Consider the following 22,342-nt stretch of genomic DNA (forward strand, 5'->3'; position numbering starts at 1 on the left):
TTGAAGAAATGTCATTTGACAGCAATCCCGCCATCAGAAACCTTTCAATAGAAACTGGGTTCGTTCTGCGGGCCATACAGAGAGCTCCCTCCTCCACATGGCGTAAAGTGAAAGATCAATTCCTCAGTGCATGGAAGAAACGGCCTCGTCTCTGCCGCAGAGCCTTGCTGTGCTGCTGGAGCTCTGTGGAGGGCTGATTTGGAAGGCTCTGTCTGCTGGGGCCATTTGAGAAGGATTTTCTTTTTCTTCAAGATTTTTGGTTTATTTTTCTTTTTTTTTTTTTTTTTGTTTTTGTTCAATGTGGCATTCACCATCTCTGAACAGAGAGGGGCATAATTTTCTCTCACAGGATTTTTTTTGGAGAAGCAGAGAAGAAGAGAAAAGAATTTTTGTCTCTACTTGCTGCTCCAGTTGTTTTTGGACATACGGAATAGTTTAGGAAGATTTTTTACCTGAAGTGATTTTTCAGTCGGATCCTGATGAGGTTTTTTTCTTTCCTTGGCAGTTGGGAAAAAGCTGTGTCCTGACTGTCTGGAGACAGTCACGGGTTTTTCTTTAGTCTCTTTTAGTATCTCTTTAATATAGTCTAGTATAATGTAATGTAGTTTAGTTTTAATAAAGCAATTGTTCAGTCTTCTGAAACAATGGAGTCAAATACCAATCATTTGCCACGTTGGGGGCTCCCTGCATTCGATAAGTGGTGACTTCTGACATTGGCTGAAGAACCAGGAGCTGGATGGATCCAATTGGGTTTGCAGGTGAGGCTGAACACGAAAAGGTTTGCTGAACACTGACGGAGAGTGTCCGGTGGTCCTTTGGTGACTCACGAGATGGGAGATGCCACTTAGACCTTCTCTTGGACCCTGCGGGACCCTGCACAGCCCGTTGTGGCCGGTCACTTTGGCTTCCTGGAGAAGGTACTGTTAACCCTTCACCTCCCAACAATAGCATTGCCCTCCGCAAGAAATGGAGTGACGGTTGGGAAGAGGTGCCTTCAGAAATGGAAGTTCAATTTTCTCCATTAGAGGAGGACACTATTGGAGTGTGGAGGTTTCTGCCTCTGCACTACAGAATTCCTGTGTTGGAGGAAGATGTCTATGAGTTTTTCAGATGGGCAAAAGCTCACGGGTTTTCGTGGATTTGCAGTTGTCCCTGGATTCCAGGGCTTGGCAACCCCTGGATCTCGACTTTTGGAGGAACACATGCAGGCTGAGGAAATTTCTCGGGAGTTCCCACTCAGGCATCACTTTCCTCCATTGTGAGGAAGAGAACCTCGTTGGAGGAGCGCCTTACCCCAGGCTGGTGGCCATCAGGCCCCTCGCCACAGCTGGACCAAATTGTCCAGGGACAGTCTCCACTGGTTTTCCCCACCTGCATGGGGCAGGGGGGAGCAGCTTTGCGCATGGCTCAGAAACAGCTTTTTTCTGTCTCCCTGGAGCATGCACAGGAAGGACCAAAGCCTTCAGCAGCTGCGCTTTATGGGTCAACAATTATTTTGACTGGAGCAGCGGTCATCCCTTCTTCATCACGTTCACCAGAGCTGGAGGGACTTTTGCCACCTCCATCCCCTCCTTTTTCCCTCAGTGTGGCGTGTGGATCTGCCCCGCCGCTGGATTCCCCCGCCTGTGTGCCCCAGGAGGGTGCAAAGCCGCCCCCGCCCCCGACAAGAGAGTGGACGGCTCCGCGACGGCAGCCGGCAGCCCTGTGCTGGGGAGCACATCCAGTCCCCCTGCATCGTGGCCAGGAATTGATTTCACGACATGGGAGCCTGCAGTGCCGGCAGGAACACCCGCCGCAGGCCCTGCCGATTCCGCCGCCTCCGCCACTCCCGGCACCGCTCCCCGCTGTTGCCCTCGGGTTGCCAGCAACGCTCCGGCAGCGGCGAAGGCTCTGCCAGCGCCACCCTCCCTGAACCGGGAAAATCTGCAGCGGCGATTCCTCGCGCCTGTGTCCGCTGCACTGGTGGCAGCTGCCGCTCTCTCCGAACACCACGCTGCAGGGGAAAAACCCCTGCAACCAGTGGATGCTGCAACCTCCACTCGATGATCTGCCCCTTCAGCGGCTGCTCTCTGACCCCCACCGCATTCAAGCGGAGGTGCCGCTCTGCAGCTGTTTGTCCATGTCTCCAGACTGACAACTCTGGCACTCAGTGCTTTTCTGGGAACAGCATTTTTCTCTGACCAGTACTTGCTTGGTCAGGGGGTACTCTGATCTGTGGGGTGCCCACCGGGGCTCAGGGTGCCTCACCCCTCCGGCAGGAGGGGCCATTTCTGAGAAAGCTGCCAGCTCGTACTGGAGTTCCAGCACGTGTGCCACAGCAGAGCTCAGTGGTGGATTCGCTTCATTCAAGGCACGATAGTCCACAGTCAATCTCCATTCTCTGTCAGACTTTTGTACAGGCCAGATGGGACTATTGAAGGGTGAGTTGGTTTTGCTGACCACCCCTTGGCTCTCCAGTTCACGGATCATTTTGTGCATGGGGATCACAGCATCTCGATTGGTTCAATACTCCCGGCAGTGCACCATCGAGGTGGCAATTGGTACTTGTTGCTCTTCCACCTTCAGGAGTCCTTCTGCAGATGGGTTTTCTGATATCCAGGCAAGGTGTTCAACTGCTTAATGTTCTCAGCCTCTACAGCAGCTATTCCAAAAGCCCACCTGCATCCCTTTGGGTCTTTGTGATAGCCCTTCCGGAGGAAGTCTATGCCCAGAATACACGGGGCCTCTGGGCCGGTCACAATAGGATGTTTCTGTCACTCGGAACTTCCCAGTCAGGCTCACCTCATCTTCCAACAGGATCACCTGCTGTGATCCCCCCCGTCACCCCAGCAGTGGAAACGGGTTCTGCCCCCACATGGCCTGATGGGATTAGAGTACACCGTGCACCAGTGCTGACAAAAGCCTCTTATTTCTATGGCTCTGGTGTGCTAGGGATCCACACAGCCCAAAAGCCTGCTGTGTTCTGAGTAATTTCTAAAGGGCAGATAGAGATAATTATGGGACCAAACCTGAGATAAATGTTAGGGGAAAGAAAGAAAGAACATTTGGGGGGTAAAATCTCAGGTTATCTGCCTTCCCACCACCTTGTCCCTTGCCCCAGCAGGGGAGCTTTGCCCTCCCTGTCCCCAGCCAGCCCAGCCTGGGCACCTCAGGGCTGTCCCCAGCCTCCTGCTGAGGCCCGGCCTCGAGGGCTTCTGCCGCAGGCCTGGCAGACGCTGTGGGGAAGCGCCAGAGCAGCCGGGTGTCAGGAACAAGGCGGCTGCCTGGGGGCTGCTTGTGGCCTCTGACACCCAATTGCTCAGGGCTTCCCAGTGCTCCAGCCCCTCAGGAGCCTTCTGTTGTTCTGCCAATTGACAGAGGCGATTTAAAGGACACCTCACGGGAAATCATGTTCTTATTTTACTGTGAATATTAAGGACCCACAGTGAAAGATGATACATTCAATAAAAATGTGCACTTGGTTTTAGTGAGAAGCAAAAACAAGCAAGGCAGTGCACCTCAATCAGTACTGTAAGAGAGAAAGGAGAGTGATTCAGAAAGATGCATCATCAATTGCCTGAATTGTTTATCATCTTGTAGATCCTCAGTTGCTGGGGTGCCCTGTTTTGCACCAAGGACCTGGAGAACCATTCCCAGCAATTGGGAAAATCCTAGGTGGTCCATCCACCCATAAATGAGGTCTCCAAATTTGCTCTGAAAGTGGGTCAAGCTTTTATAGGCCAAAAAGAGCAAGTCCAAGTGACTTGATTATATTTTTAACCCAGAAACACCTGGAGCTGATGGCACACTTCACAACCAGCAGGGGACACAGCTCGGCCAAAGGCCAGACCTCTGCTGTGAGGGTTTCCCCTAAACTGCCCTTCAAACCAACCTCCATTCATGTCTGTTGCGAAAATTTCTTAAAACGATGCATTTCTGCCACATAATTACACAGGGTTATGTGACAGTTTCTAAAGCAGTTGGTTTGGCGTCAAACAGCCAGAATTAAGAGTCCTTGTCATCTATTTGTAGCTACATCACATTTAGGGGGATTTGAAGGAGTTTGGAATGAGTTAGAGACTGGACCTCTGAGTTTTTTAGATGATGCCATTTCTTTTCCTTATCTTTGACACAGACAGGAAGGGTGAGTTTGGATCACATCTCCACTGTATGGCCCACAAGGTCACAAGACTTCTTGTGTCATGGTTTGACCCTGGCACAATGCCGGGGCCCCCATGAAGGGTATATTTCTAAAAGGGTTGCTGTGAGATGTGACCTGGGAACAGAACAAAGCAGGCTCCCATTCGGGGATGGAGGGAAAAACACAACACTTTATTTATTACAAATCTAAAAAGGAACACATACCAAGCTAAAAATAAAAACCTTCCAGATACCTTCCTCCTCCCCCTCCCTTTTCTCTACAGATTCACTACCCCTCAAATTATCAACCCTCAAATCCATCAGGGAGAGAGGAGTCCCCCCTTGCCTCATGGGCCTCCCCCGGAAGCACAATTAAAACCTCCTGTGCTTCCGCATCACCCATGGCCCCACCCAGAGAACATCGGCCCTCGTGACTTCTCCCCCCCCATGTCCAGTGCTTTCACCACTGGACACGGGCCAGGACTGCTTTTAGGGCTCTCCGTTTAAAGATGCTCCACTCACTTCCAGAAACAGCAGTCTCTCAACTTTGGGACACCAGTCCCCCCCAAATTTCACCCCCTGGGGCCGAGGGGCCTCATGAACAGAGATCTTCCTTTCTGTGGAGACAGAGGGCATTTCACACCCTCCTCAGCTGTTTTTTGTTCACGCCGCTGCTTCACTCTTGACTCCCGGGTGTTCCCTCCCCCTAAATACAGTCTCTGGGTCACAGGGAAAAAACACGGGTCTGTCCATGGCCATACAAGAAAGAGTCCAGCCCAAGGCCACTCCATCATCTCTTCCACCTAGGATTCTTCTCTCCTCTTCCAGCTTTCCTCATGTTTGCCCATTTCATCTCTCATCTCTCTCTCTCACCTCATCCTGATTCAGGAGGATTCAGTATTTGTAAGGTTTCTATTAGTCTAAAAAGGGGTTAAAATTTTCACTTTTGCCTGCCCAAGGACTCCCACAGCTGCCGGGCACTTCTCTCGACGCATCCTCCGCTTCTGGCCGGCTGAACTGCCAGCACAATTTCTGTCCCTCTCTCCGGGGGGGCTGCCCAGACATCCCAAGTCTCTTCCACCCCTGCATGTTCTCCTCCACCTCTGCACCTTCTGGGGCTCCCGGCCTCCTCCCTGTCATGGCCTCCCCCTGCTCCACCCAGATGCAGCTGGGCAGGGGAGAGGTCGGACCTTACTCACCAACGTCGGATTCCCAAAGAGGAAGTTCTCTGGGAATCTCCTGCTTTTAACCCCTGTGTGTTCTCAGAGGCGTATCCAGATCCTCAGTGGCCCCATCACATGCCAATTTTGAATTTAGCCACTGATTAGCCTGACTTAGAGCTTTCCAAAAACACATTTCCGGGCCAAACCACGACACTTACCTAGTTTTTATATTTGCATAAAAAATCTATACATTTTTAGTAGCCAAGAACATTAATGTTCTTTGGTTCTATGTAGCACATTCCCCTTCCTTAATTAATTAAGATCTATTGGCTATTTATTTCTTCCTCTTTATGGTAATTAGTAATATGTCCAGTCATTTTGTCATCGTTTTTATCATCTTTTTCTCAGACAGGGGGATGGGAGAGCCCTTTGGTGTCCAGGGAGACATTTCTGGGGCACATTTGAGGCAGTTGTGGGTCTGGGGAGGGAATTTAGAAAAAACTTGAGGGTATGGACAACACTTGGGGGAGCTGGGTGGGCACTTGGAGGGGCACTCAGGAATTCTGAGGGACAGTTCGGGGTCCAGGGCAGCACTTGGAGGTCCAGGGGGGCCCTTGGAGGTCAGGGAGGGGAATTTGGGGCCCTTCGGGGTCTGGGTGGGCCCTTGGGGGGCTCGAACGGGGCTCTCTGGGGCGCGGGGGGTGATGGGAGCTGTAGGCGCGGGTATAATACGGTTAAACGGGGCCGCAGAGCACCACGGGAGTTGTAGGCGCAGCTGCAATGGCTTTTGGTGATGGCGGGGCATGACGGGAGATGAAGTCCCGGCTCGAAGAGCGCTGTACGTGCGCCGCGGAGCATGATGGGAGCTGTAGTCCCGGAAGTGGCTGGACCGCGGCGTTTGGGGGTTCAGGAAGGCACTTGGGGAACACTTCAGGGTCCGAGCCGCGACTTGAGGTCCTCGGGGGGAACGTAACTGGTTCGGGAATACCTGGGGGGCGCTTGGGGAGCTCCACCTGGGCTCTGTAGGGCGCGGAGCACGGCACGAGTTTTAGGTGCGGGACTGTGCTCTGAGGGGCTCCGGGGCCGCGGGGGATGAGAGGAGATGAATTCCCAGAAGCGGCTGTACCGGGCATCTGTGGGGTTGGGAGCACTCAGGGGATCCGGGGACGCTTTTGCGGGGTCCCGAATGGGCGCTGAGGGGCACTGAGGGATCCTGGAGGGTCTGGGGGACACTTAAGGGACAGATGGGGGGCTGATGCCGGGGTGGGTTCTGTGGAGCGTGGGGCATGACGGGCGTTGTAGTCCCGGCTCCAATGGGGCGCTATCGGGCCGCAGGGCGTGATGGGAGTTGTAGGCAAAAATAAAAGATGGCGCTGACACCAGGCACTGCTCCCAAGACCCCAATCCCTGCGCTGATTGGCTGCTGGCTGTGATTGGCAGGACCATCGGCAAATGGGAGACAGTGGAGGCGGGAACAGCCCATTCAACTCCTCCAGTCCCTCCCAACACAACCCAGTTCATCCCCAGTACAGACCAGTACAACCCCAGTGCCTCTCCAGTCCCTTCCAATACACCTGAGTCCCTTCCAGTTCCTCCCATTGTCATCCACAGTATGCCCCAGTGTCTTCCACTCTTCTATGCTGTGTCCCCAGTGATCCCAGTTTGTCCCAGTATCTCCCAGTATCACTCCAAGTGTGTCCCAGTATGTCACACTGTGTCTCACTGTACCTGCATAGTCCCTCCCAGTCTGCCCAGATTGCCCCTCAGCATTCCCTGTGTTCCCAGTTTGTCCCAGTATCCCCCAATGTCACTCCCAGTGTGTCTCAGTGTCTCCCACAGCGTTCCAGTGTTCCCCAGTATGTCCCAGTCCTCCCCAGTGTTTCCAAGCACAGTTTAATGTCTCACGGTTGCTGTGGCAGCCAAACCCAGCAGTGGGGTCAGGGCAGTGTCCATGGCCACAGCCCCTTGCAGTGGCCCAGTGCAGCTTGGGCTGATGATCCACCCTCACAGCTGGCCCAGGGCAGCTCTGCAGTGGTTTTGGTGGCACCTTGGGCTGGCACACACCTGAGGAGTGTGTCTGTGTTCAGTGGGGAAACTCATGAGTTTTAGATTGCTTCAAAAAATACAAAAAGCGAAAACCCCTCTTAGGCTGAGTGCAGCCAGCTCTGCAAGCCCAGCAGGTCCCAGGTGAGTGAGGACAGACAGGATGGGGCTGGGGAATGTGGAGCAAGGTTGTCCACACTGGGTCAGAGCTCAAGGCACAGCTTCTCTGAGCAGGGCAGAGCTCCTGAGGAGAGACCCTGGGTCAATATCAATCACAGAATCCTGCAATTGCCTCTGCTCCAAAGAGAGCAGTAATAAAATACACTCTTTAAAATAGGAATGTATATTTTTTAGAATCTCTTTGAAATATTTCTCCATAACTGGAGTAGGAAACCTAGAACCCTAGGAGAGCCAAGGACACTGTTGCAGCTTCAGGCTCAAAAGTGTAAACAGCAGAGAATAGAGGAGAGCAAACTGGGAGGATGGGACTTCATAACCATAATGAAGCTGTAATTGGACAATTAACCCAAATATGGAAATGGACCAAAACTTATAAAAGTGTGAAAATGTGTGAACTATTGTCTATCTTGGGTGTAGCCTCAGCCGGGCTCTTGTATTGCCCCAGGTGTATCCTTCGAAAGCCTTTTTAATAAATCCCTACTTTACTCCTGTAACACTGTCCAGCCTCTGTTCTAGGTAGCCTCTCAAGGCCTGGCTGGCTGGGCCACCTGGGGCCCACCTGACAGGTCCAGGTGACCTTGGCATGTCAAGGGCTGCTGCTCATCTGGCCCTGGAACACTGGGGCTCTGGGCTCTCCTTCCTGTGGGAAAGAGCTGTCCTTCTCCTTCAGGTTTCCATGGCCAAAATCAGGATTCCTCCTACAAGTTCTTTCTATGCAAAGATTGTTCCCAGATGAAATCTGCCAGGACAGACAGATCTGGCTGGCTTGGCCACCCAGGGTTCACCTCCCGTTTGCCTTTGAAACACTGGGACCATGTGATTTTCTTTCCTAGGTGAAAAAAGCACCTTTCACATCCAGGCACCCATGGCCAAAGTTGGGAATCCATCTCAAGGATTCCCTATATCCAAGGATTTCTCCCAGATGAAAGCTTCCAGGAGAGACAAGTCTGACTGGCCTTGGTTCCCGAAGAGCTGGTTCTCATCTGCCTTTGAAACACTGGGGCTCTGTGATTTCCTTCCTAATGGAAAGAATTCTTCCTCCTGTCCAGGTGCCCACAGCCAAAACCTCAAAAATTCCCTATATCTAAGGACTGCCCCCAGATGAAAGGTGTCCAGAGAGACAGGTCTGGGTCTCTTGGCCCATGGGTGGCCACCTCTCATCTTCTTCCAAAGCACTTGGACTTTGCACTTTTCTTTCCTATGGGAAAAACCATCCACCTCAATCAGGTGCCCATGGTCAAAACTGAGAATCCACCTCCCAAATTCTGTATGTCCAAGGATTCCTCTGTGACAAAAGCTTCCAGGACAAACAGGTCTGGCTGGCTTGGCGTCTCAGGAGCCTTCTCTCTCTGCTTCTGCCCCTGAAACACTTGGGGTCTTTGCTTTCCTTCCTATGGAAAAGAACCATCCTTCTTATCAATGCAGAAGTCACCAAAATTTTGATTCCACTAGCAAAATTTCCTATATCCAAGGGTTGCTTTCAGACAAAATCTACCAGGACAGAGTTCAGGCTGGCCTTGGCCTCTGATGGCCACCTTCCATCTGGCCCTGAAACACCGGTGTTCCGGGCTTTCTTTGCTAGGGAAAAGAACCATCCTTCACCCCCAGGCATCCATGTCCGAAACTGATATTCCACCTCTAACATTCCCTATATCCAGAGATTGCTCCCAGACAAAATATGCCAGCAACATCTAATCTGGGTATCCTTAGGGTCTGATAACTGCTGCCCATCTGGCCCTGGAACACTGGGGCTTGGTTTTTTCCTTCCTATGGAGACCACGGTGACACTGTGAGGACCACGTGGAACCATGGAGACCATTGCGACACTTCAGGGCCATGGTGACACCACAAGGCTTGATGAAACCAAGAGACCACTCTGACACTGTTGCGGCCTTGTGGAACCAGGGAGACCAGTAGGACCCTTCAGAGCCTTGTGTCTCCAAGGGACCATTTTGCCATCTCAGGGCCTCATGGAATCAAGGGAACCACTGGGACATTGTGGGGCCCCATGGAATGAGGGGAACGTGGAACAGATCTGGCTGATTTGGCCTTCCAGGGGTGACCTGACAGGTCTGGCTGATCTTGGAATGTTGAGGGCTGCCTCTCATCTGCCATGAAACACTGGGGCTCCATGCTTTCCTTCCTGTGTAAAAGAATTTCCCCTATTTTCAGACACCCAGGGACAAAATTGGTACTCCCCACTAAAAAATTTCCTGTATGCAAAGGTGTGTCCTTGGCTGCTAGTGACCACATCTCAACTGCCTTGGAAGCACTGGGGCTCTTTGCCTTCCTTCCTACGAAAAAGAACCAACCTTCTTTTCCAGGGCCCATGGCAGAAATTGTAATTTGTTTGCCAAAATTCCATCTATCTCCCAGACAAAAGCTGCCAGGGCAAACAGTGCTGCCTGGCCTTGGCCTATGATGATTTTCTTAGACAATGAGCGGAATGTTTTCATCCGAAAACACCTTGGAAAGTGACCAAAGATCTCCCAGGCTGGGGTTTGCAGGCCTCAAAAACATGACCCATATATGGAGGCTGATGTGCCTGGGCTGTGGTTGTGAAGAGATTGAAACAGCCAGATAGAGAAATGATACCACAAGTATTTGGGGTAGGTCCAGACTGGACACAAGGAGAAAGGAATTTCCCTCCCAGGGCAGGGCTGTGGTGCAACACATCCCCCAGAAGGAATCTGGGTCAGGCCAAGGCTTTGTGTGGGCAGGCAGAGGCAGGCAGGAGGCAGAGCTGTCAGCAAAGGAAGGGGCCAGCCAGGAAGGGCAGCCGGGGGATGACGACAGCCTGCAGGGACAGAGGCGCAGGGCAGGGACACCGTAGGACAGCCTGGGCTGCACAGGGCACAGGGATGGGCAGCAGCTGCCAGGCCCTGACAGAGCCAGCTTGGGCAGCACTTTGGCCATGGCTGCTGGCCCTGGGCCTGAGGCCACAAGGGGACAAGTGACCCTTGCAGCCCTGGGGCCTCATTGCCTCCTTGTCCCTGCTCAGCAGCCTGGCAGGGGCTGCCCCATGGTGCTGCCCTTGGCATTGCACATCCCCACATCCCAGTGCCCATCCCGGGAAGAGCCCTGAGCAATGAGGGAGGGACAGGATCTGCCTGGCCAGGGGCTGGGGCTCAGGCCTTTGCCCTTTGCATTCCTGAAACACATCCAGGTTTGCTCAGCACCACAGACACCTTTGTCTTGTTTATCCCCACCTCTCATCACTGCCTCCAGTGTTCTGCTCTACCTGGAACCTGGGGACAGTTTCTCAGTCGTGTCCCTCAGTGGGACCCATTAAATCTTCAAGAAAGTTCTTAGTTTCAATTTAACCTTGAGTTCTTGAAAAGTTCTTTGAAGACTCTCTCAGGGACGGAGTCTGATGTAAACAACACCAAAGCCCTGAGAGGGTCATTAAAGTTTTCCAAGTCCAATTATGGAGAAATATTTCAAAGAGCTTGTAAGACATACACATACCTATTTTAAAGGGTTTATTTTATTACATTTCTCTTTAGATCTCTGATTGATATTGACCCAGGGTCTCTCCTCAGGAGATCTGGCCTGTTCAGAGAAGCTGTGCCTTGAGCTCTGACCCAGTGTAGACAACCTTGCTCCACATTCCCCAGCCCCATCCTGTCTGTCCTCACTCACCTGGGACCTGCTGGGCTTGCAGAGCTGGCTGCACTCAGCCTAAGAGGGGTTTTCCTTTTTGTATTTTTTGAAGCAATCTAAAACTCATGAGTTTCCCCACTGAACACAGACACACTCCTCAGGTGTGTGCCAGCCCAAGGTGCCACCAAAACCACTGCAGGCTGCCCTGGGCCAGCAGTGAGGGTGGATCATCAGCCCAAGCTGCACTGGGCCACTGCAAGGGGCTGTGGCCATGGACACTGCCCTGACCCCACTGCTGGGTTTGGCTGCCACAGCAACCGTGAGACATTAAACTGTGCTTGGAAACACTGGGGAGGACTGGGACATACTGGGGAACACTGGAACGCTGTGGGAGACACTGAGACATCCTGGGAGTGACACTGGGGGATACTGGGACAAACTGGGATCACTGGGGACACAGCATAGAAGAGTGGAAGACACTGGGGCATACTGTGGATGACAATGGGAGGAACTGGAAGGGACTAGGAATGAACTCAGGTGTATTGGAAGGGACTGGAGAGGCACTGGGGTCGCACTGGTCTGTACTGGGGATGAACTGGGCTGTGCTGGGAGGGACTGGAGGAGTTGAAAGGGCTGTTCCCGCCTCCACTGTCTCCCATTTGCCAATGGTCCTGCCAATCACAGCCAGCAGCCAATCAGCGCAGGGATCGGGGTCTTGAGAGCAGTGCCTGGTGTCAGCGCCATCTTTTATTTTTGCCTACAACTCCCGTCATGCCCTGCGGCCCGATAGCGCCCCATTGGAGCCGGGACTACAACGCCCGTCATGCCCCGCGCTCCACAGAACCCACCCCGGCATCAGCCCCCCATCTGTCCCTTAAGTGTCCCCCAGACCCTCCAGGATCCCTCAGTGCCCCTCAGCGCCCATTCGGGACCCCGCAAAAGCGTCCCCGGATCCCCTGAGTGCTCCCAACCCCACGGATGCCCGGTACAGCCGCTTGTGGGAATTCATCTCCTCTCATCCCCCGCCGCCCCAGAGCCCCTCAGAGCACAGTCCCGCACCTAAAACTCGTGCCGTGCCCCGCGCCCTACAGAGCCCAGTTGGAGCTCCCCAAGCGCCCCCCAGGTATTTCCGAACCAGTTACGTTCCCCCCGAGGACCTCCATTCGCGGCTCGGACCCTGAAGTGTTCCCCAAGTGCCTCCCTGAACCCCCAAACGCCGCGGTCCAGCCACTTCCGGGGCTACAGCTCCCATCATGCCCAGCGGCGCACGTACAGCGCTCTTCAAGCCGGGACTTCATCTCCCGTCATGCCCCGCCATCACCAAAAGCCATTGCAGCTGCGCCTACAACTCCCGTGGTGCTCTGCGGCCCCGTTTAACAGTATTGTACCCGCGCCTACAGCTCCCATCACCCCCCGCGCCCCAGAGAGCCCCGTTCGAGCCCCCCAAGGGCCCGCCCGGACCCCGAAGGGCCCCAAATTCCCCTCCCTGACCTCCAAGGGCCCCCCTGGACCCCCAAGTGCTCCCCTGGACCCCGAACTGTCCCTCAGAATCCCTGAGTGCCCCTCCAAGTGCCCACCCGGCTCCCCCAAGTGTAGTCCATACCCTCAAGTTCTTTCTAAATTCCCTCCCCAGACCCACAACTGCCTCCAATGTGCCCCAGAAATGTCTCCCTGGACACCAAAGGGCTCTCCCATGCCCCTGTCTGAGAAAAAGATGATAAAAATGATGACAAAATGACTGGACATATTACTAATTACCATAAAGAGGAAGAAATAAATAGCCAATAGACCTTAATTAATTAAGGAAGGGGATTGTGCTACATAGAACCAAAGAACATTAATGTTCTTGGCTAGTAAAAATGCATAGATTTTTTATGCAAATATAAAAACTAGGTAAGAAAAACCATTGTTAATATTATAAATGAAAATAAATATATACATAACTAAATAATCACACAAAATAATGTATTACAGAATAAAATAAAAGAATAAATTACAGCAACATTTTTTGATATTTTGGGATGTCAGTCCCAGGTGGGTTATTACAGACATGGTGAGGCTGGGGGTGAGGAGCAGGTTGTCGAAACAGGGTCAGCCCAAAAGGGGCTTGTTCTTCTCCAGACCTCCTAAGGAGACATTCAGCATCAAGATCACTTTGGGAATGCTTCTATCACCTCTTTTCTGAACTGAAAAATAAAAAAAACACCCATATGATTAAATCCAAACATCATGTGTTTGGTGCACATTGACATCTTCCTCCTTAACAGAACTCCAAACTGACTCCAATCACTGCACAAGCCCTGGAGACTTGAAGACAATTGAAGGGAGACAAAGAGCTCCTGAGGGCTTTCTGTGTTTTAATCAGCCCCACGGTGGATTTGGGGCCTGGTCCAGGAGCCTCAGGCACTGAGGGAAGGATGAAGAAGCTGCTCAAGGAGTCAGCAGCAAAACTCCAAGTGCCTTGGAGCATGGCTGGGCCCCAGTGAGGGCAGGGAGTGCCAAAGGCTCCCCAGGGACTGGTGTGAGCAGATCCTTGAGGCCAGGAGTGCGGGGAGCCCAAGGCTCTGGGCAGGGAACTGCAATGCTGAGCAAGGCCTGGGCTGGCTGGGGGAAGCAGAAAGGCCAAGCCCTGAGCCCAGCCTGGGCCAGCAGGGCCTGTCCCTCACGGGTGGCTCGGGGCTCTCTGTGGGGCAGGGGGATGTGAGGGGCAGCAAGGACAAATGCCATAAAACTGCAGCCCCTGCCAGCCTGGCCAGGGAGGCCGAGGGAGAGCCAAAGTGCAGCCCCTGCCAGGAAAGTTCCTGCTGTGGGGCCTCCAGAGGCGCTGCCCGAGCCCAGGGCACAAAGGCCTGGGTGCCTGTGGCCCTGCCAGCCCTGCCCAGCCCTCGGCCATCTGTCCTGCAGGCTGTGCCCCCTGTGCGTGCTGCTCCTGTGCCCTGGCCGGCTGCACTCGCCCCTCTCGCTGTGCCCCAGCATTTCTCAGCCAGCGTTTCTGTGCCCTCCCTGGGCTCCCTGCACCCAGCGCTGCCGGCTCCCGGCACACAGAGCCGGCCATGGCCCAGCCTCACGCTGCCACACCTCGAGCACCACAATTCTACCCTGGCAGGGACTTTGCTTTCTCCTCAGCTCCAGCCTGAACCTTCCAAGCTGCACTTTGGGGATTTTTCCTGCAATCCCCACTCCCAAGGAAAGCTCTGTCTGCTGCTGGTCACAAACAGAGAAGGGCTGGTGGGAGATGTGGAGGTCAGAGGTTGTCTGGAGCAAAGTGACCATAAAACAATCAAGTTTTCTATATTCTGTGAAAGAAGGAGGGGTAGCAAGGAAAATTCTACACTGGACATACAGAGATCAGACTTCAGCCTATTCAGGATGTAGATCTGGGATGTTCTGAATCAGGTACTGAATTTTAAAGGGAAGAAGCCCTTTAAAGTGAAGTTGTTCAGCAAAGAATGGACATATGTCATGAACAAAACCTTGAAGGCACAGAAGCAGGCTGTCCCTATGTGACAAAAAATGAGTCAGCAAGGACAATAATTGGCCTGGCTGGGCATGGGGCTTTAGCAAGAACTCAGGGGATAAAAGAGGACACATCACCTTTGGAGAGAGGAGCAGGAAACTCAGGAATTGTTTAAGGATGTCGTTAGGTCATGGGAAAGAAATCACCTTTGGACAGAGGAGCAGGAAACTCAGGAATTGTTTAAGGATGTCGTTAGGTCATGGGAAAGAAAATTACAGAGGTGAAAGCTGAAGTGGGGCTTAACCTGGTTGCTTCTGTGAAGGATTATAAAAATGTTTTTATGAATACCTGATTGGCAAAAGGTGGGGGCAAGGACAATCTGCATAATTATTGGATGCAGGGGGAGATATGGTTACTAAAGATGAGGAAAGACTGAGGTACTGAACACCTTCTTTGCCTCCGTTTTCAACCATAAGACAGGTTGTCCTCAGGACCAATGTCCTACAGAGCTGGTGAATGGGCACAGGGAGCAGAACAGCCCCCTGGAATCCAGGAGGAAGCAGTTGCTGACCTGCTGAGCCACTCAAATGCTCAAAGGTGTGCGGGATAGGATAGGACCCATCCTAGGGGAATGAGGGAGCTGGTGGATGAGCTCCCCAAGCTGCTCTCCATCATTTACCATCAGTCCTGGCTCAGCAGGGAGGTCCCAGAGGAATGGAGGTGTCAGTGTGAGCCCATCCCCAAGAAGGGCTGGAAGGAGGAGCTGGGGAACTCCAGGCCTGTCAGCCTGACCTGGGTGCCCGGCAAGGTTATGGAACAGATCACCTTGAGTGCCATCACAGGGCACCCACAGGATGGCCGAGGGATGAGAGGAAGCCAGTGCGGATTTCAATATCTGCATAGATGATCTGGATGAGGGGAATGAGTCCAGAATGAGCAAATTTGCAGATGACACCAAGCTCAGTGTGAGTGTGGATCTGCTGGAGGGTAGGAGGGCTCTGCACAGGGTCCTGGACAGGCTGGATCCAGGGCCTAAATCCAACAAGGTGAGGTTTAACAAGTCCCAGTGCTGGGTCCTGCACTTTGTCCACATCAATCCCTGCAGCGCTACAGGCTGGGGACAGAGTGGCTGGAGAGCAGCCAGGCAGAAAGGGACCTGCAGGGACTGATGGACAGCAGGCTGGACATGAGGCAGCAGTGTGCCCAGGTGGGCAAGAAGGCCAGTGGCTCCTGGCCTGGATCAGGAATGGTGTGGCCAGCAGGAGCAGGGCAGTGATTCTTCCCCTGTGCTGGGCCCTGGTGAGTCCACACCTCGAGTGCTGTGTCCAGTTCTGGGACCCCCAATTTAGTAAGGGCATGGAGGGGCTGGAGTGTGTCCAGAGAAGGGCAACAAGGCTGGGGAGGGGTCTGGAACACAAGAGCTGTGTGAAGTGGCTGAGGGAGCTGGGGTTGTTTATCCTGGAGAAGAGGAGGTCCAGGGGAGACAAGGCGGTGTCAGGGCACAGGTTGGACTTGATGATCTCCAAGGTGTTTTCCAGCCTTGCTGATTCTGGGATTCTCTGAAACCACCCTTGGAGCAGCTGCAGGATGAGCCCTGGGCCTCCTCTTCAGAAGCTCCAGCAGCCCAGGTCCCTCAGCTTCTCCTGCCAGCCCCAAAGCCCATCCTGTCAGTGCTGCAGAGCCTCTGCAGCTCCTCCTCATTGCCCACAACAGGGAGCCCCACAGGCAGACACAGCAGCCCAGATGTGCCCCCCTGGCCTGGGGTGCCTCTGGCAAGGGAGCAGCACCAGGCACTGCAGGAGCCTGCAGACAATTCCTGCAGCACTTGGAGGATGATCCTGCTGCCCAAGGGACATTCCCATGGTGCTAAGTCAGGAACTGCAATGGGGAGTGGGGCCAGAGAGGAAAGGGCAAACAGGGATGGGCTTTTTGCAGGGGAGGGAACAGGGGTGGCAAAAGGAAGAAATTTGTACAAGGAAGAGTAAAGAAAGCAAAGGTGAAGCAAAGGAAATGCTTGTGGCAGTTTGGGGGTGGCTGCCTGGCAGCCCTGGCTCTGAGCAACAGCGTCTGCAGTGGCACAGGAAACTCCCAGCTGATGGGAACAAACTTTCTTGCTGACTGCAGAGGCCAGGACAAAGCTGAGTGGTTTCCCTGGTGTCCCCCAGCCCTTGCTGGCCCCAGGGGCTGATGGCATTTGTGCTCCCTCAGGTTCATGCCCCCACAGCAGCAGCATGGGAGTGCTCCTGCCTGCTCTGTGCAATGCAAACAGGGGCTCCTGAGCCAGTGCTGCCGTGGCTGTGCCTGCAAGGATGCGGCACCTGTGTGAGCTGGGGGAGAGGCCAGGGCTGCAGAGGAGGGATGTTGTTGGCAGCTCCATCAGGACGCTCTGGGACGCTGCCCTGGGCTGTGCAGCGCACTGGGGATGGATCAGCCCCTGCTCTGCTGCTCCTTCCCATCTCCCCCAGGGCCCTTGCAGAGCCCCAGCCATGCTGTTTGCCCCCAGCCTGCCCACGGCCAGCCTGGGGCTGCTCACCCTGGGGCTTTTCTGTGCTGAGCATTGGCCTGGCCGTGTTCTTGAGAGAGCCTGGGCAAGGAGCCTGCAGCCCCCAGGGCCTGGCCTGAGGCGTCAGCGCTGCCCCAGCAGTGCCCATGGCCTGTCCCTGCTGCAGCCCCAGCACTGCCACCCCCAGGACTGTGCCCAGCCCCGAGAGCACTCAGGCCCTGCAGCAACACCAGGGCCACCAGGGCAGCGGGGCAGGGCCACGGCAGCAGCACTGGCAACACCAAGTGCTGCTGCTGCTGCTGGGCACAGCTGCTGTGCCAGCACTGATCTGCCCCAGCTCTGCACAGAGACATTGCTGCTGCAGCTCCAGAGAAGGCAACAAAAGGGCATCTCTGCAGAAAACTCTGCTGAGAGATCCTTTAGTTCGTTTAAAGTCACTGAGAGCACAGCCCCTCATTGACACAGTCTGTGGCCACAGGGAAGGTGGATAGAAACAAAATGAGTAATGGCAGAAACAATGACTTTTTTTTGTGGACAAGATGGAAATAGTAAAACAAAGAAAAGCATCTCCACAAGGAAATCTAGAAGTATCGAAGATGACTTTTATTACAAGTGATTTGCAGTAATTGGCCAGCAGTTTAATGTTTCAGAAACCTTCCACTCATCTGTCTCGTCACTGCAGCCTTGAGCTCCTGGTTCCTCAGGCTGTAGATGAGGGGGTTCAGGGCTGGGGGCACCACCGAGTACAGAACTGATAGGGCCAGATCCAGGGATGGGGAGGAGATGGAGGGGGGCTTCAGGTCAGAAAATATACCAGTGCTGAGGAAGAGGGAGAGCACGGCCAGGTGAGGGAGGCAGGTGGAAAAGGCTTTGTGCCGTCCCTGCTTAGAGGGGATCCTCAGCACAGCCCTGAAGATCTGCACATAGGAGAAAACAATGAACACAAAACAGCCAAATACTAAACAGATGGAAAACACAAGAAGTCCAGATTTCCTGAGGTAGGATTTGGAGCAGGAGAGCTTGATGATATGCGGGATTTCACAGAAGAACTGGCCCAGGACATTGCCATGGCACAGGGGCAGGGAAAATGTATTGGCTGTGTGCATGAGAGCATGGAGAAAGGCACTGGCCCAGGCAGCTGCTGCCATGTGGGCACAAGCTCTGCTGCCCAGGAGGGTCCCGTAGTGCAGGGGTTTGCAGATGGACACGTAGCGGTCGTAGCACATGATGGTCAGGAGGGAAAATTCTGCTGAGATGAAAAAGAAAAAGAAAAAGAGCTGAGCAGCACATCCTGTGTAGGAGATGGTGGTGGTGTCCCAGAGGGAATTGTGCATGGCTTTGGGGACAGTGGTGCAGATGGAGCCCAGGTCGCTGAGGGCCAGGTTGAGCAGGAAGAAGAACATGGGCGTGTGCAGGTGCTGGCCGCAGGCTACGGCGCTGATGATGAGGCCGTTGCCCAGGAGGGCAGCCAGGGAGATGCCCAGCAAGAGGCAGAAGTGCAGGAGCTGCAGCTGCCGCGTGTCTGCCAATGCCAGCAGGAGGAAGTGGCTGATGGAGCTGCTGTTACTCATTTGTGCTGTCTTGGCATGGGCATCTGTATAAAAACAATCATGGAACAGTTGGGTTTGCAGAGGACTTTAAATATCCCAGCACAGCCTGGGGGTACTTTCCCCCCACTGCCTGCCCAGGGCTCTGCTGCCTGGAGCTGTCCCTGCCAGCAGCTGCTTCCCTGTGCTCAGGGCTGGGCCCTGCCAGTGCTGCCAGAGCCCAGCCCAGCCCTGGGGGCTCAGCTCTGCCCTGCAGACCCCTCCCAGCTCTGGCACTGCCCAGGAGCAGCTCTGGCTCTGCAGGCTCTGATGGCAACGTCAGAGCAACCCTGAGGTGGCTGGAAAAGGGACACTGATGCTGCCTGGAAGGGGCCCTGTGGTGATTTCTGTTACTACATGATTTAGGAATAACTGTGAAAAAAAAAAAAAAAAAGTTTTTCTTATGCTGAACTAAAAGGTTAATATCTATGTGCAATTACCATCCAGTCAACCCAGAGAAGTAGAATAAAAATTCTGGATTTTCCCTTTTATGCCGCCCCTGACTTGCTCTGCTGCCTGTATAATCTACTCGGAAATATTGTGGAGTTAAATGCCATGCTGGGAGCAGTCCTGAACAATGCAGCATCCTCCCCACACAGGGAGGACACTTCCAAGCCTTACCAGTTGTCTCCTTCCACCCAGATCTTGTCCCCCAGCGCTGGGAGCAGCTCCCCGGGCCGGCTGAGAGCTGTCCCTGGCAGGCAGCAGAGTCCCTGCCCCAGCACAGCGCCCTGGGCTGCAGGAGCCTGCTCTGCAGGACAGCCCTGGGCACCCCTGGCTGCTCTGCACAAGAGACAATCAGAGAATGTACTCACAGGGTCTGCAGGCATTGGGATGTTCCAGCTTTAGGAGATCAATCCAGGAGCTGCAGCTGCATTGTCCTGCAGCCAGAGGTTCCTGTGCCAAGGGCTGGCAGTGATTCTGCCCCAGGCACTTCTCAGCACCTTCCCAGCCCTGACTGATTGAAGCTCTCTGTGCCTCTGGGCTGTGCCTGGGCTGGCTGCAGGCAGTGCCCCAGCCCTGCTGGGCTGGCAGAAGAGCTGCTCATCAAGAGAAATGTGCTTTTGAAGCTCTTCTTGCTTACCAGGAGCTGCCTCTGTGCCAGGAGCCCAGCCCAGCTCAGCAGCACAGACACAGCACAAGCACTTTATTGACCCTCTGGGGCTTTGTGCTCAGGCCCTAAACATCAGTCCCTCAGAGGCAGCTGAAGAAACCTCTCCAGAACTGCAAGGCAGAATCCAACTCCAAAGTTTCTTGGACTTTTAATGGGTCCCACTGAGGGACACGACTGAGAAAGTGTCCCCAGGCCCCAGGCAGAGCAGAGAACTGGAGGCAGTGATGCCAGGTGGGGACAAAGAGAAGCCAAGTCTTGGTGGCTTGGGGCACAGCAGCAGGGTCTGTGCCAGCAAGGGCTGGGAGGAGACACCTTGTCCTGAGGCCCTGGGGCCTCCTGGCACAGCCCCAGCCAGGCTGGGCACTGTCAGCCCCTTGTCCTGCCCTCAGCATCCCCCCCTAGCCCACATCCCAGTGGCCTCAAGGATCTGCTGGAAGGAGTCCCTGGGGAGCCTTGCTCAGCGATGGCCCTGGGGGCTCCTGAATGCTCCCAGGGACTGCAGGTTTTTCAAAGGACTTTGGGTTTGGCTTTTGGCTTGGAGTCTCTGAGAGGTTTGTGCAATCATGGTCTCCAATTATCTGCTGTAATTAGTCCCTGGAGAGGCTTTGTCAGTGACAACACTCAGTGGGGCTCATTAATGCTTCAGGGTACTTTAGTTATTTGAAGGTACTTGGTGTTTCCCTTTTGATTCAGACTCTGGGAGAAGTTTGTGTAATCATGGCCCCAATTATCTTCTTTAACGAGTCCCTTGAGACCTCTGTATGGACACCCAATTGGGCTCCTTAATACTTTGAGATATTCAAGGTTTTTAAGGTACTTTGGAATTTCCTTTCTGACACTGAGTCTCTGAGAGATTTTTGTGCCATCCTGGCCTCTAATTCTCTCCTCCAAGAAGTCCATGAGGAGTCTGTGTTGGGGATGGATCTCAGTGGGACCCATTCATTCTTTGAGACACTTTGAGTTTTTCCTCTGACTTTGAGTCCTGGAAAGGTTTTTGCAATCTTCTCTCAGGACCTGAAATTCCAGGGCTCAGCTCCAAATGCACCAAGGGGCTCATTAGGATCAAGCAAGTCCTGACAAACCATGCCCCTGCCTTCATTTCCCTCTCTCTCTTACAGCTCATCAGGAAGGTTTCTGTAGTGGTTTTGGTTCGCTATTTTGAGATTTCTTAGCCAATGTATCAATTGGTCTGTTGGGTTCAGTGTTGGCTAATTTCCAATGCACTGACTAGGATATACTTACTCATTTCCTACTCTGAGGTATGATTAGGAGAAAGGCAAATTTTGTTAATAATAACTAAAACAAAGAGCAGAAAGGATCAGAAAAAAACTTTCAGAACACTTCTCCTCTCCCTACAACCGTTTCCTTCTTCCTGACAATGTAAAAAGAGAAAACCGAAAATTTTCAGTCAGTTTACCATCTCTAGAATAGTTTTCTTCATTCAGTTAGGGAGAGGAGTCTCTCTTGCATGCTATGGAGACTTCTCCATAAGACATATTTTCTCGTGGCTCTCAATTGCCACAAATAGCAGCTGCCTGGAAAATCTGCAATCGTCAAGTCCTTCCCATTTTTCACAGCTTTTCCCACGGCTGTGTTTATGGGCCATGCCAACTTATGGGGTATTAGTTTAAAGATAAGCTGTTCAAAAGCAAAGGTTCTCTTCATCTATTTGAAATCATCTTCATCTCTGAGAACAGAGACCTTTTTCTTCTCTCCCTGAGGGCACAGGCTCTCATCACTCTTCTCTCTTTCTCTGTTCAAACTTCTCATGGGATCACAGCTACTTCAACATTTGCTTACTGTAGCATGGAGGCCTTTGCTGAACAAGTCATCTCCCCATATTTACAATGCGTTATAGGGAAAAAGAGAGTCTGATGTATTAATGACATCCTTCTCCATAGCTTTAGAAGAGGACTTCAGTCCTCAGATCAGGGCATTTCCTCATAGCTCCCATCAGGTGCTCAACTTCCTCTTCACTGAAGTCAGTGTGCTCGTGTTGCTCCTCTGTGTGCCTGCACTTAGCCCTTTTCTCTCCCTCGAGGGAGGATATAAGCACTGAAAGAGATAATATCTCACCCAGGGCCTGCAGATGGTTCCGTGACCCCGGCCGGGCTCGGTCCTTGCGGCCGGAGCTGTTTTACCATGGAGGTTTCTGCAGCGGCTGCGCTGGGGCTGTGTCAGGATGGGCCGCGCTGGGGCAGGGCCAGGATCTCAGCAGCCAGGCCAGAACACAGCAGCAGCACGGCCGGGGCCCATGGCTTCTCCTCCCCCTGCCCGGGGCTTGCGGGTGAACCCCAAGGGTGGCAGAATCTTGGCCGAGCCGGCCCGGCCCGGGGCTGCTCCTGGGGCCCGATGGATCCTGGCTGGGCCCGGGCTGGCGGCGGGGCAGGGCTCGGTAGCGCCCAGGTGTTGGCAACCGCAGCCATGGCCCGGCCCGGCCTCGGCCCCGCGGCCTCCCCTGCCCTGCCCGGCAGCCGATGGGGCCTGGGGGGCTCCCTGGGAAGGGGCCCAGCCCCACGGCAGGAGCCACCCGGCCCGGCCCGGCTGAGACGGGGGCTGGGCCAGCCTTGTTAC

This window comes from Passer domesticus, chromosome 30 (genome assembly GCF_036417665.1).
Source record: "Passer domesticus isolate bPasDom1 chromosome 30, bPasDom1.hap1, whole genome shotgun sequence".
Taxonomy (NCBI): Eukaryota; Metazoa; Chordata; class Aves; order Passeriformes; family Passeridae; genus Passer; species Passer domesticus.